We start from the raw sequence: 15,117 nt of genomic DNA, 5'->3' as shown, positions 1-15,117 counted from the left end.
AGTTTTGTAAAACACTTCAAAAGCTTCTTGAATTTCACTTAGCTTATCTTTTATTGCTTTCATTCTTGGGTCCCTAATTCTATGAGTTGTATTTTCTGCTTTTTTTTTTCAGTTTCCACACCAGTATTTTCATAGATTTCGATCCACTTTCATAATGTCTCGGTTTCAGAAACATTAAATTTTTCCTGATTTCTTGTGTAGCCAAACAATTAATTTCATTCCTAATTTTTAAAATTTCCTCTAGTGTATCCTGTGCCAAATTGAATTTGTGTTTTTTCTAGTTCATTCAGCCTATTTTGTAATTCCTCTAATGCTTTATTCCTTATTTTTTTCTTAAATGAAAATATTGCTATAATTTTCCCTCTTAAAATAGCCTTCAGAGTATCCCATAGAATGGGAGGTGAAACCTTTCCATTATCATTGAATTCTCAGTCAAGACCAATTTCTTTTTTAATTTTTTCCTTAAAGTAGGGATTATTGAGTAGACTTGAATTTAGTTTCCAAATAGTATTCTTTAGTTGTAGGTCAAAATCAACAGATAAATATATAGGTGCATGGTCACTTACATCTATTGTCCCAATTCCACAGGTGTTTATTTTGTCTTTGTCTTTTCCAAATAGTCTATTCTTGTATATACAGAATGTGGGGGCAGAAGAATGAGTATAATCCCTTCTGTTGGGGAAGAGGTCCCTCCATATATCAATTAGACCAACACCCTCAAAAGTGTATTAACTTTCTTATGTAACGACTTTGTTTCATAGGTTTTTCTATTTGATGAGTCTAACTTTGGTTGAAATTATAAATTTAACTCTCTCCCACATATCAGGAGACCTTCTGTTTCTGTTACTATAATATTAGTAATTTTCTGAAAGAAACTAATATCATTTCCTGGGGGTGCGTATATATTCAATAGAGTAACTGAATTTCCATCTATATTCCCCCTTACCAGAATATATCTGCCCTCCTTATCACCCATTTCAAATACTTTGTCAAAATTTAGCTTGCTTGAGATCAGAGTAGCAACTTCTCTCCTATGTCCTGATTTATATGAGGAGAAAAACAAATTAGTGAAGCTCATTCTCTTTAGTTTTCCATACTCATTATCACTTAAGTGAGTTTCCTGCAAATCAACTACATGGGTTTGTTCTTTTTTCATCTTGGATAGCATTCTACTACATTTGATTGGATTTAATAGCCCGTTAACATTAAAAAATGAATTTTACTTCGTCCTTAGCCATGTGTATTTATCTGTCAATATATCATTTAAATTAGCAGAATAAAACTTAATTGATCTACTCCCTGAACAAATAAGAACCAAGAAACGCAAATAATAAAAAAAGGCAACAAAGGTGTGATTCCAAGGCTGAAGTCTCTAGTATATGACCCTGGGTTGAGCTGGATGAAATGTCTAGCTGTGGGGGATAGCCCCTCCTACCTGTGAGTTGAGGGCCCCCATTGCAGTACCCATAAAAATAAGTGAACAAATTTATATACGTTACACAGAAAAGATTTCCCAGTGTATTCCCATCATATATATATTCTCATTTGGGTGGGAATAAAAGGAGTGAATGAATGAATAAAAAAGAATAATTGAGTAATATAAAATCCACATTGTAATAAGTATTTCTCCAGATAGGTATATCACCATCTATTTTTGCTTCCGTTTACCTTCTCAACACTTTTAAAGTTAGCCAAACCTTATGACTCTTCTGGAGGGTGTGAGTGCTGTCTTCGGAACACTCACAGTTTCTTCCTAATATACTTTTCTCGCCCTCCTCCTGTCCCCTGCTTTCTCGATTCTCTCACTATTTCCCAAGCAGATCGGGATAACTGCTCAGCCAGGCATTCCCTCGGTTTGATCCCACTAACAGGCAACCCTCTGGCCTTTACGTCTGTAGTCACCTCTTCCACTGTCCGATATAGTTGCATCCCATCTTCATAAAACACTCGCAGTTTAGTAGGGTACAGGGTTTGCAATCTATTCTTCCCTTGCTTTAATATTCAATTTACTTCAGAGTATTCTTTACATCTCTGCAGGACCACTGGGGGGGGGGGGGGGGGGTAACTTTGATCAAAGTATATCAATTTCACATCGAAAAACACCCATTTCTTTCCCCAGGCCCTTTGTAGAATCTCTGCCTTGGTATTGTCTTGAAGGAATCTAATTGCTATTGAGCGTGGCTTATCTTCACTGTCTCCAGTAGGCCGCGGGGCAAGCGCACGATGTGCCCTCTCAATTTCAAGCTCCATAGTCAAAGGAATCTGTAGTGTGTCCTGCAGCAACTTTCGTAAATCTCCATCACGGACAAACCCGCCGCTCCTTCGGGAACATTGTATATCCTGATATTATTTCGTTGTGATCTTCCTTCCAGGTCAAGCAGTTTACTTTCTTGTTGATTTAATATTTTTTTTGTCTTACTTAGTATCTGTTCCATGTTTTGCATGCAATCTTCCACCTTCTCAATTCATGTCTCTGCCACCGCTATTTTTTGATTGATGTTGGCGAGCTCTGACTTGATATCATTTAGTTGCTGTTTCATCTCGTCCATAGGCTCCACAGTGACACTTTCTTATCTCCATTCTTTTTCCCCATTCTTGCCCCCTTTATCAATTCAGATATTTTTGAAAGATCATATATTTGATGGATTAATGGGGCAAATTATGCATTTTTCTGGAGGAGCTATTGACTTAAGCTGCCATTCCGGACAATGACATCACTGCAACCCCTCGAGGAGGAATTTCTTTAGCCAGAAAGTGGTGAATCTGTGGAATTTGTTGTCACAAGCAGCTGTGAATGCCAATTCTTTATATATATTTAAGGCAGAGGTTGTTAGATTCTTCACTGGACAGGGCATGAAGGGTACGGGGAGAAGGCAGGAAATTGGGACTGAGAGGAATAATCATCAGCCATGATGAAATGGTGGAGCAGACTCGATGGGCCAAATGGCCTAATTCTACTCCTATACCTTATGGTCTTAAACATGGAAGGATTTGACTTATTAAAAGGGCCGTTGCTGAAGTAAGCACAATTTATCTCAGAATTATAGACAATTGCTATAAGATATGGTTTAATTTACAGAGAGGGAGGGATAGGCAGTTAATAAATTATTCAATAAATCTTTGAATGGACGTAGGATGAAAGTAGTGCTGCTATTATGATAAGAGATTAAAGAAAGCCATAATACCCAAAGTTTTCTTTATAGTATATGAGAACAGGATGTAAATGCAAAATCAGATAAGACATCAAACTTACTTACTTGCACCGCACATTGTTGGAAGTAACCTTATCTAGTGACACTGGCATTGGATGAAAATTATTAGTAATGAACACTGTATTTGAAGTAAACATTGGGGGAGCTGACTTTTTAATAGCACGGTTGCTGAAATAACCAACAATTTTCTCAGAATTGTACATGATTAATGGTAGCAGAAAGCAGTTAATACATTATTCAATTATGTAGTGATCCTTGCATTGGATAAAAGTTATAGGTTAAAGTTCCATAAATGATCCAGAGTGTTAAGATTCTGCAATAGTAATTTTTAAATACAGTTTAGTCTGGTTATGGAATTGGTATTGTTATGACCTCGGCCCCCTCCTTTGTGAGAATCGCAAGAGCCCTAGTCAAGGGGGGGGGGGGGGTCAACTGACCCAGGAGAGAGAGACATGCTGAATAGACACAGGAAATGGGAGAGAGAGAGAGAGAGAGAGAGAGAGAGGTGCGGAAGACCACTTTCTCCCGAGAAGCAGAATAAAGGCGATATTGACTATTGTCTCATGAAGACCACGTGAAAAGCCCTCGGGCAAAGTGGGCTGGTTGAGAGAGAGATCGCATCACCTGCAACCTGATTGTCACCTGCGATCCCGTGAAGAAGTATAAAGGAGGGTCTGAGGGGGGGACAACCCTCAGACGCACCAAGGAGACACCAAGGAAGCACGATACCGATTCCCGTGGGAGCGGGAAGCCATTTTGAAGGAAGCCACGTGCGTTAGATTCCAAATTTTGAATCTGTGGCTGGAACCATCGGAAGACCGCTTTTAAATAACAATGGGGAAGCCTGCTCCCCTGATTCCAAGGATTTGCTCTGTAAAGACAACGGGCAAGTGTTTATCCTTTCTCAACCATCTCTCTCTCTCCACAACGTGAAACCCCAGCGGTTCCCAAAAGGGAAAAGCCTGCAAACTTCTGAGTGACTCTTTATATTTCAATTGGACTCAGTATTACCCCCTAGACAACTATAGAGCTTATTTCTGATTGATTATTATTACACCGGTGTTTTAGATTGAGTTTTGACGATGTATATGATCTGAATGTTTTGTATTACCCATACGTTTGTGCCCCTTTTTTGAATAAAACGTTTGAAAATAGTAGCATCCGACTCAGCTGATCCCGCTATCTTTGCTGGTAAGTTACCTGGTTACGAGGTTACGTAACAGTATCAAGTGAGTACCTTAACAAATGATAACATCAACTTCATTAGCTGGCTAGAGGTAAGACATAGGAGAAGAATTGGGCCATTTGGGTCTACTGCACAAGGACTCCCAAATCCCATTGTATCTCATATTTTTGGATTTTCTCCCCATTTAGAAAATACCCTGCACATTTATTTCTTCTGCCAAAGTGAATGACCATGCATTTTTCAACATTGTTTCATGGTAAATCCTTTTCTCCCCCTCCTCAGCCGCAGCCCCCGTTCTTCTCCATGTAACCTTTGATGCCGTGGCCAATCAAGAACCTATCAAGCTGTCTTAAATACATCCAATAATCTGGCCTCCACAGCTGCTTCTGGTAATAAATTCCATGAATTCACCACCTTCTGGCTAAAGAAATTTCTTCCCATCATTTCAAATGGATACCCCTCTGTTCTGAGGCTGTACCATCTTGTCCCAGACTCCCCAACCATAGGAAACACCCTTTCCAAATCTACACTGTCTAGGCCTATTAACATTTGAAAGGTTTCAATGAGATCTCCATCATCCTGCTAAATTCAAGCAAGTACAGACCTAGAGCTGTCAAATGTTCCTCGTATGATAACTTTTAATTCCCAGAATCATCCTGTGAACCTCCTCTGAACCCTCTCCTATGCCAGCAAATATTTTCTTAGATGACGGAAGCATTTAATCAAAAAATCAAGGTAAGGCCTCACCAGTGCCTTATAAACTAATGGTCACCAACCTTTTTAAGCCCAAGATCCCCTGCCTCAGCCTTAGTGAATGCAAGATCGACTCCAAATCTATTAGTTTCACGCATGCGCACTGGGGCAGAAAAGACCGGAAGTAAAACCCCACAACCCAGAAGCAGAAATAATGTATAAACACCAGGGGTCACCATCCTTTTTTTTTGCACCGCAGACCAGTTTAATATTGACAATGTTCTTGTGGACCGGCTGACTGGGGGGGGGGGGGCAGGGGTTGGTGTTAAACGCGACGGGAAAACAGCAATACTCGAAGCACGCTCCTTATGTCCAGTCTATTCTGCAATTTAGTTGACGTGGCTCTCAGCTCTTGTCCCGTTTGTTCACGTTTTTTCCACTGGAAAAAAAACTCAATGGGTTTGCCTTTCAGTGGGGGGTGCTTGGACTCAAGGTACCGAAGCAGTTTTGAGGGCTTCATTGCCTCATCAGCCAGCCTCCCGCCCGCTCGCCCGCCGCCTTGGCCAGGTGCATCTGTTCCTGTACCGGGGCCATGGCGATCACAGTCCAGAGAAAGAGCGACCGACCGACCGAGCGAGGAGTACATTCGGATGCGCACCCACCCCCTTGTAGGATCTATTGGTCGACAAAAGTTTGTTTCAGTAGATCGCAGCGAGGTAGCTGCTCTGCTGCATATGAAACCCTGAGTCTGAATGAGGTCTGTGAATATTTTAGTACCGGGTTCCCCACGAACATTCAGAGGGCTAAACAGGTTCCGAGACAGCGCCCGTCTGTCCGCACTCCGGGCCGGTAGCATAGGCACTTCTCACCAGCCGTTTACCCGAGGCCAACCAGTGATCCCTGACTCACTTGGATAATGACCTCGCGTGTATTCAAGTTCAACAGTGGGCATGACAGAGAATGAGGAAAGGAGCAGCTGACTCATATTGTTTCCTCCGGCCCGGAGGTTGGGGACCACTGTGTAGTGTGGGGGTGGGGGAGCTACACGCATGCGCACTGGGCGGAAAGAACGGAACTAAAACCTCGCAACCCGGAAACAGTCTCTCAACAGTATTTGTGTATTTATTTTTCTTTTTTTTCGAGATCTACTGGGAAAGTCTCCAAGATCAACTAGTCGATGGCGATCAACGAGTTGGCGACCAGATTATTAAGGGATTGGACAAGATAGAGGCAGGAAATATGTTCCAGATGCTGGGAGAGTCCAGTACCAGAGGGCATGGTTTGAGAATAAGGGGTAGATCATTTAGGACAGAGTTAAGGAAAAATTTCTTCTCCCAGAGAGTTGTGGGGGTCTGGAATGCACTGCCTCGGAAGGTAGTGGAGGCCAATTCTCTGGATGCTTTCAAGAAGGAGCTAGATAGGTATCTTATGGATAGGGGAATCAAGGGATATGGGGACAAGGCAGGAACCGGGTATTGATAGTAATTGATCAGCCATGATCTCAGAATGGCGGTACAGGCTCGAAGGGCCGAATGGTCTACTTCTGCACCTATTGTCTATTGTCATTATTATAAAGCTTCAGCATCACATCCCTGCCTTTGTATTCTAGACCTCTTGAAATGAATGCTTACATGGCATTTGCCTTCCTCACTACTAACGCAACTTGCAAGTTAACCTTTAGGACTCCAAGACCCTTTGTATCTCAGATTTTTGGATTTTCTCCCATTTATAAAATAGTCTGCACATTTATTTCTTCTACCAAGGTACATGGCCATGCATTTTCCAACATAGAAACATAGAAAACCTACAGCACAATACAGGCCCTTCGGCCCACAAAGCTGTGCCAAACATGTACTTACTTTAAAAATTACCTAGGTTTACCCATCGTACTCTATTATTCTAAGCTCCATCCATCCATTTTGCAATCTCTAAAAAAACCTCCTCCACTGCTGACAGCACCCATTCCACGCACTCACCACCCTCTGTGTAAAAAAGTACCCCTGACATTTCCTCTGTACCTACTTCCAAGCACCTTAAAACTATGCCCTCTTCTGCTAGCCATTTCAAGTCTAGTCATTTTTATTGACATTTCGACCATAACTGCTGGTACAGTACATAGTAAAAATGAGACAAAATTTTTCAGGACCATGGTGTTACATGACACAGTACAAAAACTAGACTGAACTATGTAAAAAAAAACAACACAGAGAAAGCTACACAAGACTACAGACCTACACAGGACTGCGTAAAGTGCACAAAACAGTGCAGGCATTACAATAAATAATAAACAGGACAATAGCGCAAGGTGTCAGTCCAGACTCTGGGTATTGAGGAGTCTGATAGCTTGGGGAAAGAAACTGTTACATAGTTTGGTCGTGAGAACCCGAATGCTTTGGACCTTTTCCCAGACGGCAGGAGGGAGAAAAGATTGTATGAGGGGTGCATGGGGTCCTTCATAATGCTGTTTCTGTTGCGGATGCACCGTGTAGTGTAAATGTCCATGACAGCAGGAAGAGAGACCCCGATGATATTCTCAGCTGATCTCACTATCAGCTGCAGGGTCTTGTGATCCGAGATGTGCAATTTCCAAACCAGGCAGTGATGCAGCTGCTCAGGATGTTTTTCCCAGCCCTGGGAAAAAGCCTCTGACTATCCACACAATCAATGCCTTTCATGATCTTGTACACCTCTATCAGGTCACCTCTCATCCTCCATCACTCCAAGGAGAAAAGGCCGAGTTCACTCAACCTATTCTCATAAGGCATGCTCCCCAATCCAGGCAATATCCTTGTAACTCTCCTCTGCACCCTTTCTATGGTTTCCACATCCTTCCTGTAATGAGACGACCAGAATTCAGCACAGCACTCCAAGTGTGGTCTGACCAGGGTCCTATATAGCTGCAACATTACCTCTCAGCTCTTAAACTCAATCACAGAACTAATGAAAGCCCATGCTCCATATGCCTTCTTAACCACAGAATCAACCTGCGTAGCAGCTTTGAGTGTCCTTTGGAATCAGACTCCAAGATCCCTCTGATCCTCCACACTGCCAAGAGTCTTGCCATTAAGGTGATATTCTGCCATCATATTTGAACTACCAAAATGAACCACCTCACACTTACCTGGGTTGAACTCCATCTGCTACGTCTCAGCCCAGTTTTGCATCCTATCAATGTCCCGCTGTAAACTCTGACAGCCCTCCACACTATCCACAACATCCACAACCTTTATGTCATCAACAAATTTACAAACCCATCCCTCCATTTCCTCATCCAGTTCAGTTTTCAGTTCAGTTTCAGTTTATTGTCATTTAGAAACCACAAATGCAATGTAGTTAAAAATGAGACAATGTTCCTCCAGAATGTCATTTATAAAAATCATGAAGAATAGGGGTCCCAGGACAGATCCCTGAGTCACACCACTGGTCACCGACCTCAATGCAGAAAATGACCCACCGACAACCACTCATTGCCTTCTATGGGCAAGCCAGTTCTGGATCCAAAAAGCAATGTTCCCTTCGATCCCAAGCCTCCTTACTTTCCTAATAAGCCTTGCATGGGGTACCTTATCAAATGCCTTGCTAAAATCCATATACACTACATCTACGGCTCTACCTTCACCAATGTGTGTAGTCACATTCTCAAAAATTTCAATCAGGCTTGTAAGGCATGACCTGCCTTTGACAAAGCCATGTTGACTATTCCTAATCATATTATGCCTCTCCAAATGTTCATTAATCCTGTATCTCAGGATCTTTTCCATCAATTTAACAACCACTGAAGTAAGACTCAGTGCAGGTTATTCTCAAGAGGGAAGTCAAGAACCCAGATGTTGTGGTCCATGTAGGGACCAACGACGTGGGTAGGATGAGTCAGGGGGTCCTGCGTAGTGAGTTCAGGGAGTTAGGTGTGAAGCTGAAGGGCAGGACCGCCAGGGTAACAATCTCAAGATTGCTACCCGTGCCACGTGCGAGTGAGGCGAGGAACAGAAGGATTATACAGATTAATACGTGGCTGAGAGGATGGTGCAGGAGGGAGGGCTTCAGGTTTTTAGATAATTGGGCTTTGTTCCATGGAAGGTGGGATCTGTTCCGATGGGACGGTTTCCACCTGAACTGGAGCGGTACTAACATTCTTGCCGGAAAGTTTGCTAGTGCTTCTCGGGGGGGTTTAAACTAAACTTGCATGGGGCAGGGATCCAGAATGTGAGAGAGGATAGCGAGATAAAGAATAAAGGACAGGTGGGGACTACAGGGTTCTGGAATATTAAGTGTGTTGTAGACAAAGGTGAGGCGGAACAAGTGATAAGGAGGACACATGTATAGAGGGATGGTCTGACGGAACATGGAGTTAAATGTGCAGAAAGAATAAGTAAATTTAGGAAGGACAACAAAATTCAAAGGGCGTATAGCCCGATGGGAGTTTGGGGAGCTGGGTTAAGCACAATAAGCAGCAATTTAAACAGAGAGAGGAGAAATGGGCTAAAAATTCTATACCTGAATGCACAAAGTGTCAGAAATAAGGCAGATGAGCTTGAAGCTCAGGTGCGAATGGGTAACTATGATGTTGTTGGGATAACGGAGACATGGCTGCAGGGAGATCAGACCTGGGAAATGAATGTACAAGGGTATACGTGCTATTATAGGGACAGAAATGTGGGCAGAGGGGGTGGGGTGGCCCTGTTGGTGAGGAATGAGATTCAGTTCTTTGCAAGGGGGGACATAAGATCAGGAGAAGTAAAGTCTGTGTGGATAGAACTGAGGAACAGTAAGAGCAAAAAGACCCTAATGGGTGTTGTCTACAGGCCACCAAACAGTAGCATGGATATTGGGTGCAAGTTGAATAGGGAGTTAACATTGGCATGTGACAAAGGTAATGTCGCAGTAGTTATGGGGGATTTCAACATGCAGGTGAACTGGGAGAATCAGGTTGGTGCTGGACCCCAGGATAGGGAGTTTATAGAGTGCCTACGGGATGCATTCTTGGAACAGCTTGTATGAGAGCCGACCAGGGACAAGGCTATTCTGGACTTAGTCTTGTGTAATGAACAGGATTTGATAAGCGATCTTGAAGTAAAGAAGCCATTAGGAGGTAGTGACCATAATATGATAAGATTTATATGCAATTTGAGAAGGATAAGGGCAGATCAGAGGTGTCAGTGTTGCAGTTGAACAGGGAAGACTATGCAGCAATGAGTGAGGAGCTGGCCAAAGTTAACTGGATGGATATCCTAGCAGAAAAGACAGTGGAACAGCAATGGCAGGTATTCTTGGGAATAATGCACAAGGTGCAAAATCAGTTCATCCCCCGGAGAAGGAAGGTTTCAAAGGGGGGAAAGGGGCCACAGTGGTTGACAAAGGAAGTCAGAGATTGTATAGCATTAAAAAAAAAGGAAGTATGACAGAGCTAAGGTGAGTGGGAGGACAGATGATTGGGAAATTTTTAAGGAACAACAGAACTTAACTAAAAAGGCAATACAGGGAGAAAAAATGAGGTACGAACACAAGCTAGCCAGGAATATAAAGCAGGATAGCAAAAGCTTTTTTAGGTATGTGAAGAGAAAGAAGATAGTTAAGAACAATGTTGGGCCCTTGAAGAATGAATTGGGTGAAATTGTTATGGGAAACAGAGAAATGGTAGAAGAATTTAATAAGTACTTTAGATCTGTCTTCACTAGGGAAGACACAAGCAATCTCCCAGATGTACGGATGGGCCAAGGACATAGGGTAACAGAGGAAATGAAACAGATTGATATTAGGAAGGAAACGGTGATGAGTGGAATGATGGGACTGAAGGCTGATAAATCCCCAGATCCAGATAGTCTGCATCCTAGGGTACTAAAGGAGGTGGCCCTGGAAATTACAGATGCATTGGTAATCATTTTCCAATGTTCCTTAGATTCAGGATCAGTTCCTGAGAATTGGAGAACGGCTAATGTTATCCCACTTTTTAAGAAAGGAGGGAGGGAGAAAACAGAACTATCGTGCTGTCAGCCTAACATCAGTAGTGGGGCAGATGCTAGAGTCCATTATTAAAGATGAAATAATGGCATATCTAGATAGCAGTGATAGGATTGGGCCGAGCCAGCATGGATTTACCAAGGGCAAATCATGCTTGACTAATCTATTGGAGTTTTTCGAGGATGTAACCAGGAAGTTAGACAAGGGAGATCCAGTGGATGTAGTGTACCTCGATTTTCAGAATGCATTTGATAAGGTCCCACATAGGAGATTGGTGGGTAAAATCAGAGCTCATGGCATTGGGGGGAAGATATTGACATGGATAGAAAACTGGTTGGCAAATAGAAAGTAAAGGGTAACAGTGAATGGGTGTTTCTCAGAATGGCAGGTGGTGACTAGTGGGGTGCCACAGGGCTCAGTATTGGGACCACAACTGTTTACGATTTAGATGAAGGCATTGAGAATAACATCAGCAAGTTTGTTGATGATACTAAGCTGGGTGGCAGTGTGACATGTGATGAGGATGTTCGGAGAATTCAGGGTGAATTGGATAGGCTGAGTGAGTGGGCAGATACTTGGCAGATGACGTTTAATGTGAATAAGTGTGAGGTTATCCACTTTGGGAGTAAGAACAGGAAGGCAGATTATTATCTGAACGGTGTAGAGTTAGGTAAGGGAGAAATACAAAGAGATCTAGAAGTCCTTGTTCATTAATCACCGAAGGTGAATGAGCAAGTGCAGCAGGTAGTGAAGAAGGCTAATGGAATGTTGGCCTTTATTACAAAGGGAATTCAGTACAAGAGCAAGGAAATCCTTATTGCATTTGTACAGGGCCCTGGTGAGACCACAGCTGGAGTATTGTGTACAGTTTTGGTCTCCAGGGTTAAGGAAGGACATCCTGGCTGTAGAGGAAGTGCAGCGTAGATTCACAAGGTTAACTCCTGGGATGTCCGGACTGTCTTACGCAGAGAGGTTAGAGAGACTGGGCTTGTACACGCTAGAATTAAGGTGATTGAGAGGGGATCTGATTGCAACATATAAGGTAATTAAGGGATTGGACAAGATAGAGGCAGGAAATATGTTCCAGATGCTGGGAGAGTCCAGTATCAGAGGGCATGGTTTGAGAATAAGGGGTAGGTCATTTAGGACAGAGTTAAGGAAAAACTTCTTCTCCCAGAGAGTTGTGGGGGTCTGGAATGCACTGCCTCGGAAGGAAGTGGAGGCCAATTCTCTGCATGCATTCAAGAAGGAGCTAGATAGTTATCATATGGATAGGGGAATCAAGGGATATGGGGACAAGGCAGGAACCAGATATTGATAGTAGATGATCAGCCATGATCTCAGAATGGCGGTGCAGGTTCGAAGGGCCGAATGGTCTACTTCTGCCCCTATTGTCTATTGTCTATTGACTCACTGGACTATAATTTCCTGCACTATCTCTACTCCCTTTCTTGAATAAGGGAATAATATCTGCAACCCTTCAGTCCTCTGGAAACTCTCCCATCCTCATTGAAGATGCAAAGATCATTGCCAGAGGCTCAGCAATTTCCTCCCTCATTTCCCACAGTAGCCTGGGGTACATCCTGAACTGTCCTGGTGACTTATCCAACTTGATGCTTTCCAAAAGCTCCAACACATTCTCTTCCCTAATATCTACATACTCAAGTCCACTGCAAGTCATCCCTACATTCACCAAGATCCTTTTCCATAGTGAATACTGAAGCAAAATATTCATTAAGTATCTTTTCCATCTCTTCCGGTTCCATACACACTTTTCCACTGTCACATTTGATTGGTCCCATTCTCTCATGTCTTTTCCTCCTGTTCTTCATACTTGTAGAATACCTTGGGGTTTTCCTTAATCCGTCCACTAAGGCCTTCTCATTGGCCCTTCTGGCTCTCCTAATTTCATTCATAAGCTCCTTCCTGCTAGCCTTATAATCTTCTAGATCTCTATCATTACCAAGTTTTTTGAACCTTTCATAAGCTCTTCTTTTCTTCTTGACTAGATTTACAACAGCCTTTGTACACCACATTTCCTGTACCCTACCATCCTTTTCCTGTACCTTATATCCTGTGTAGAACGTATCTACACAGAACCCCACACAAATACAGGTGTCCCTGCTTTACGAATGTTCGCTTTACGCCACTTCGCTTTTACAAAAGACCTTCATTAGTCACCTGTTTTCGCATTACAATGACGATTTTCACTTTTAAGAAAATTTTTCCCATATAAATTAACGGTTCTTTGCTTTACGCCATTTTGGCTTAAGAAAGGTTTCATAGGAACACTCTACCTTTGTAAAGGGGGAGACATCTGTATCCCCTGAACATTTGCCACATTTCTTCTGTACGTTTCCCTGAGAACATCTGTTTCCAATTTATCCTTCCAACTTCATAGAAACATAGAAACATAGAAAATAGGTGCAGACGAAGGCCATTTGGCCCTTCGAGCCTGCACCACCATTCAGTATGATCATGGCTGATCATCCAACTCAGAAATCTGTTCCTGCTTTCTCTCCATACCCCCTGATCCCTTTAGCCACAAGGGCCATATCTAACTTCCTCTTAAATATAGCCAATTAACCGGCCTCAATTGTTTCCTGTAGCAGAGAATTCCACAGATTCTCCACTCTCTGTGTGAAGAAGTTTTTCCTCATCTCGGTCCTAAAAGGCTTTCCCTTTATCCTTAAACTGTGACCCCTCATTCTGGACTTCCCCAACATTGGAAACAATCTTCCTGCATCTAGCCTGTCCAATCCCTTTACAATTTTATATGTTTCAATAAGATCCGCCCTCAATCTTCTAAATTCTAGTGAGTATAAGCCTAGTCGATCCAGTCTTTCTTCTTATGAAAGTCCTGCCATCCCAGGAATCAATCTAGTGAACCTTCTCTCTACTCCCTCTATGGCAAGAATGTCTTTCCTCAGATTAGCGGACCAAAACTGCACACAATATTCTAGGGGTGGTCTCACCAAGGCCTTGTACAACTGCAGTAGAACCTCCCTGCTCCTGTACTCAAATCCTCTTGCTATGAATGCCAACATACCATTTGCCTTTTTCACTGCCTGCTGTACCTGTATGCCTACTTTCAATGACTGGTGTACAATGACACCCAGGTCTCATTGCACCTTCCCTTTTCCTAATCGGCCCCGATTCACCTAAGCTTCCAATTTCCTGCCTGATAGCCTCATATTTCCCCTTACTCCAATTAAAAGTTCCCCTAACTTGTGTGTTCCTATCCCTCTCCAATGCTATCGTAAAGGAGATAGAATTGTGATCACTATCTCCAAAATGTTCTCCCACTGAGAGACCTTTCACCTGACCAGGTTCTTTTCCCAATTCCAGATCAAGTACAGCCTCTCCTCTTGTAGGCTTATCTACATATTGTGTCAAGAAAACTTCCTGAACACACCTAACAAACTACACCCCATCTAAAACCCTCACTCTAGGGAGATGCCAATCAATATTTGGGAAACTAAGATCTCCCACCACAACAACCCTGTTATTATTACCCCTTTCTAGAATCTGTCTCCCTATCTGCTCCTCGATGTCCCTATTACTATTGGGTGGTCTGTTAAAAGCACCCAGTAGAGTTATTGAACCTTTCCTATTCCTAACTTCCACCCACAGAGACTCCATAGACAACCCCTCCATGACTTCTTCCTTTTCTGCAGCAGTGACACTATCTCTGAGTAGCATTGTATTTCATTTGCCACTTTCTTGCCCATTTCCCTAATCTGTCTAAGTCCTTCTGCAGCCTACCTGTTTCCTGAACACTACCTGTCCCTCTACTAATCTTCATATCATCTGCAAACTTGGCAACAAAGTCATCTATTTCATCATCTAAATCATTGATATATAGCATAAAAAGAAGCAGACCCAACACCAACCCCTGTGGAACACCACAAGTGACTGGCAGCCAACTAGAAAAGGATGCTTTTATTCCCACTCACTGTCTCCTACCAATCAGCCAAATACATGAAGCATGCCAGTAACCTTCCAGTAATACCATGGGCACCTAACTTTGTAAGCAGCTTCATTTGTGGCACCTTGTCAAAGGCCTTC

This window comes from Hemitrygon akajei, chromosome 5, assembly GCF_048418815.1.
Source record: "Hemitrygon akajei chromosome 5, sHemAka1.3, whole genome shotgun sequence".
NCBI classification, from domain to species: Eukaryota; Metazoa; Chordata; class Chondrichthyes; order Myliobatiformes; family Dasyatidae; genus Hemitrygon; species Hemitrygon akajei.
Note: the sequence above shows the minus strand (reverse complement) of the source record.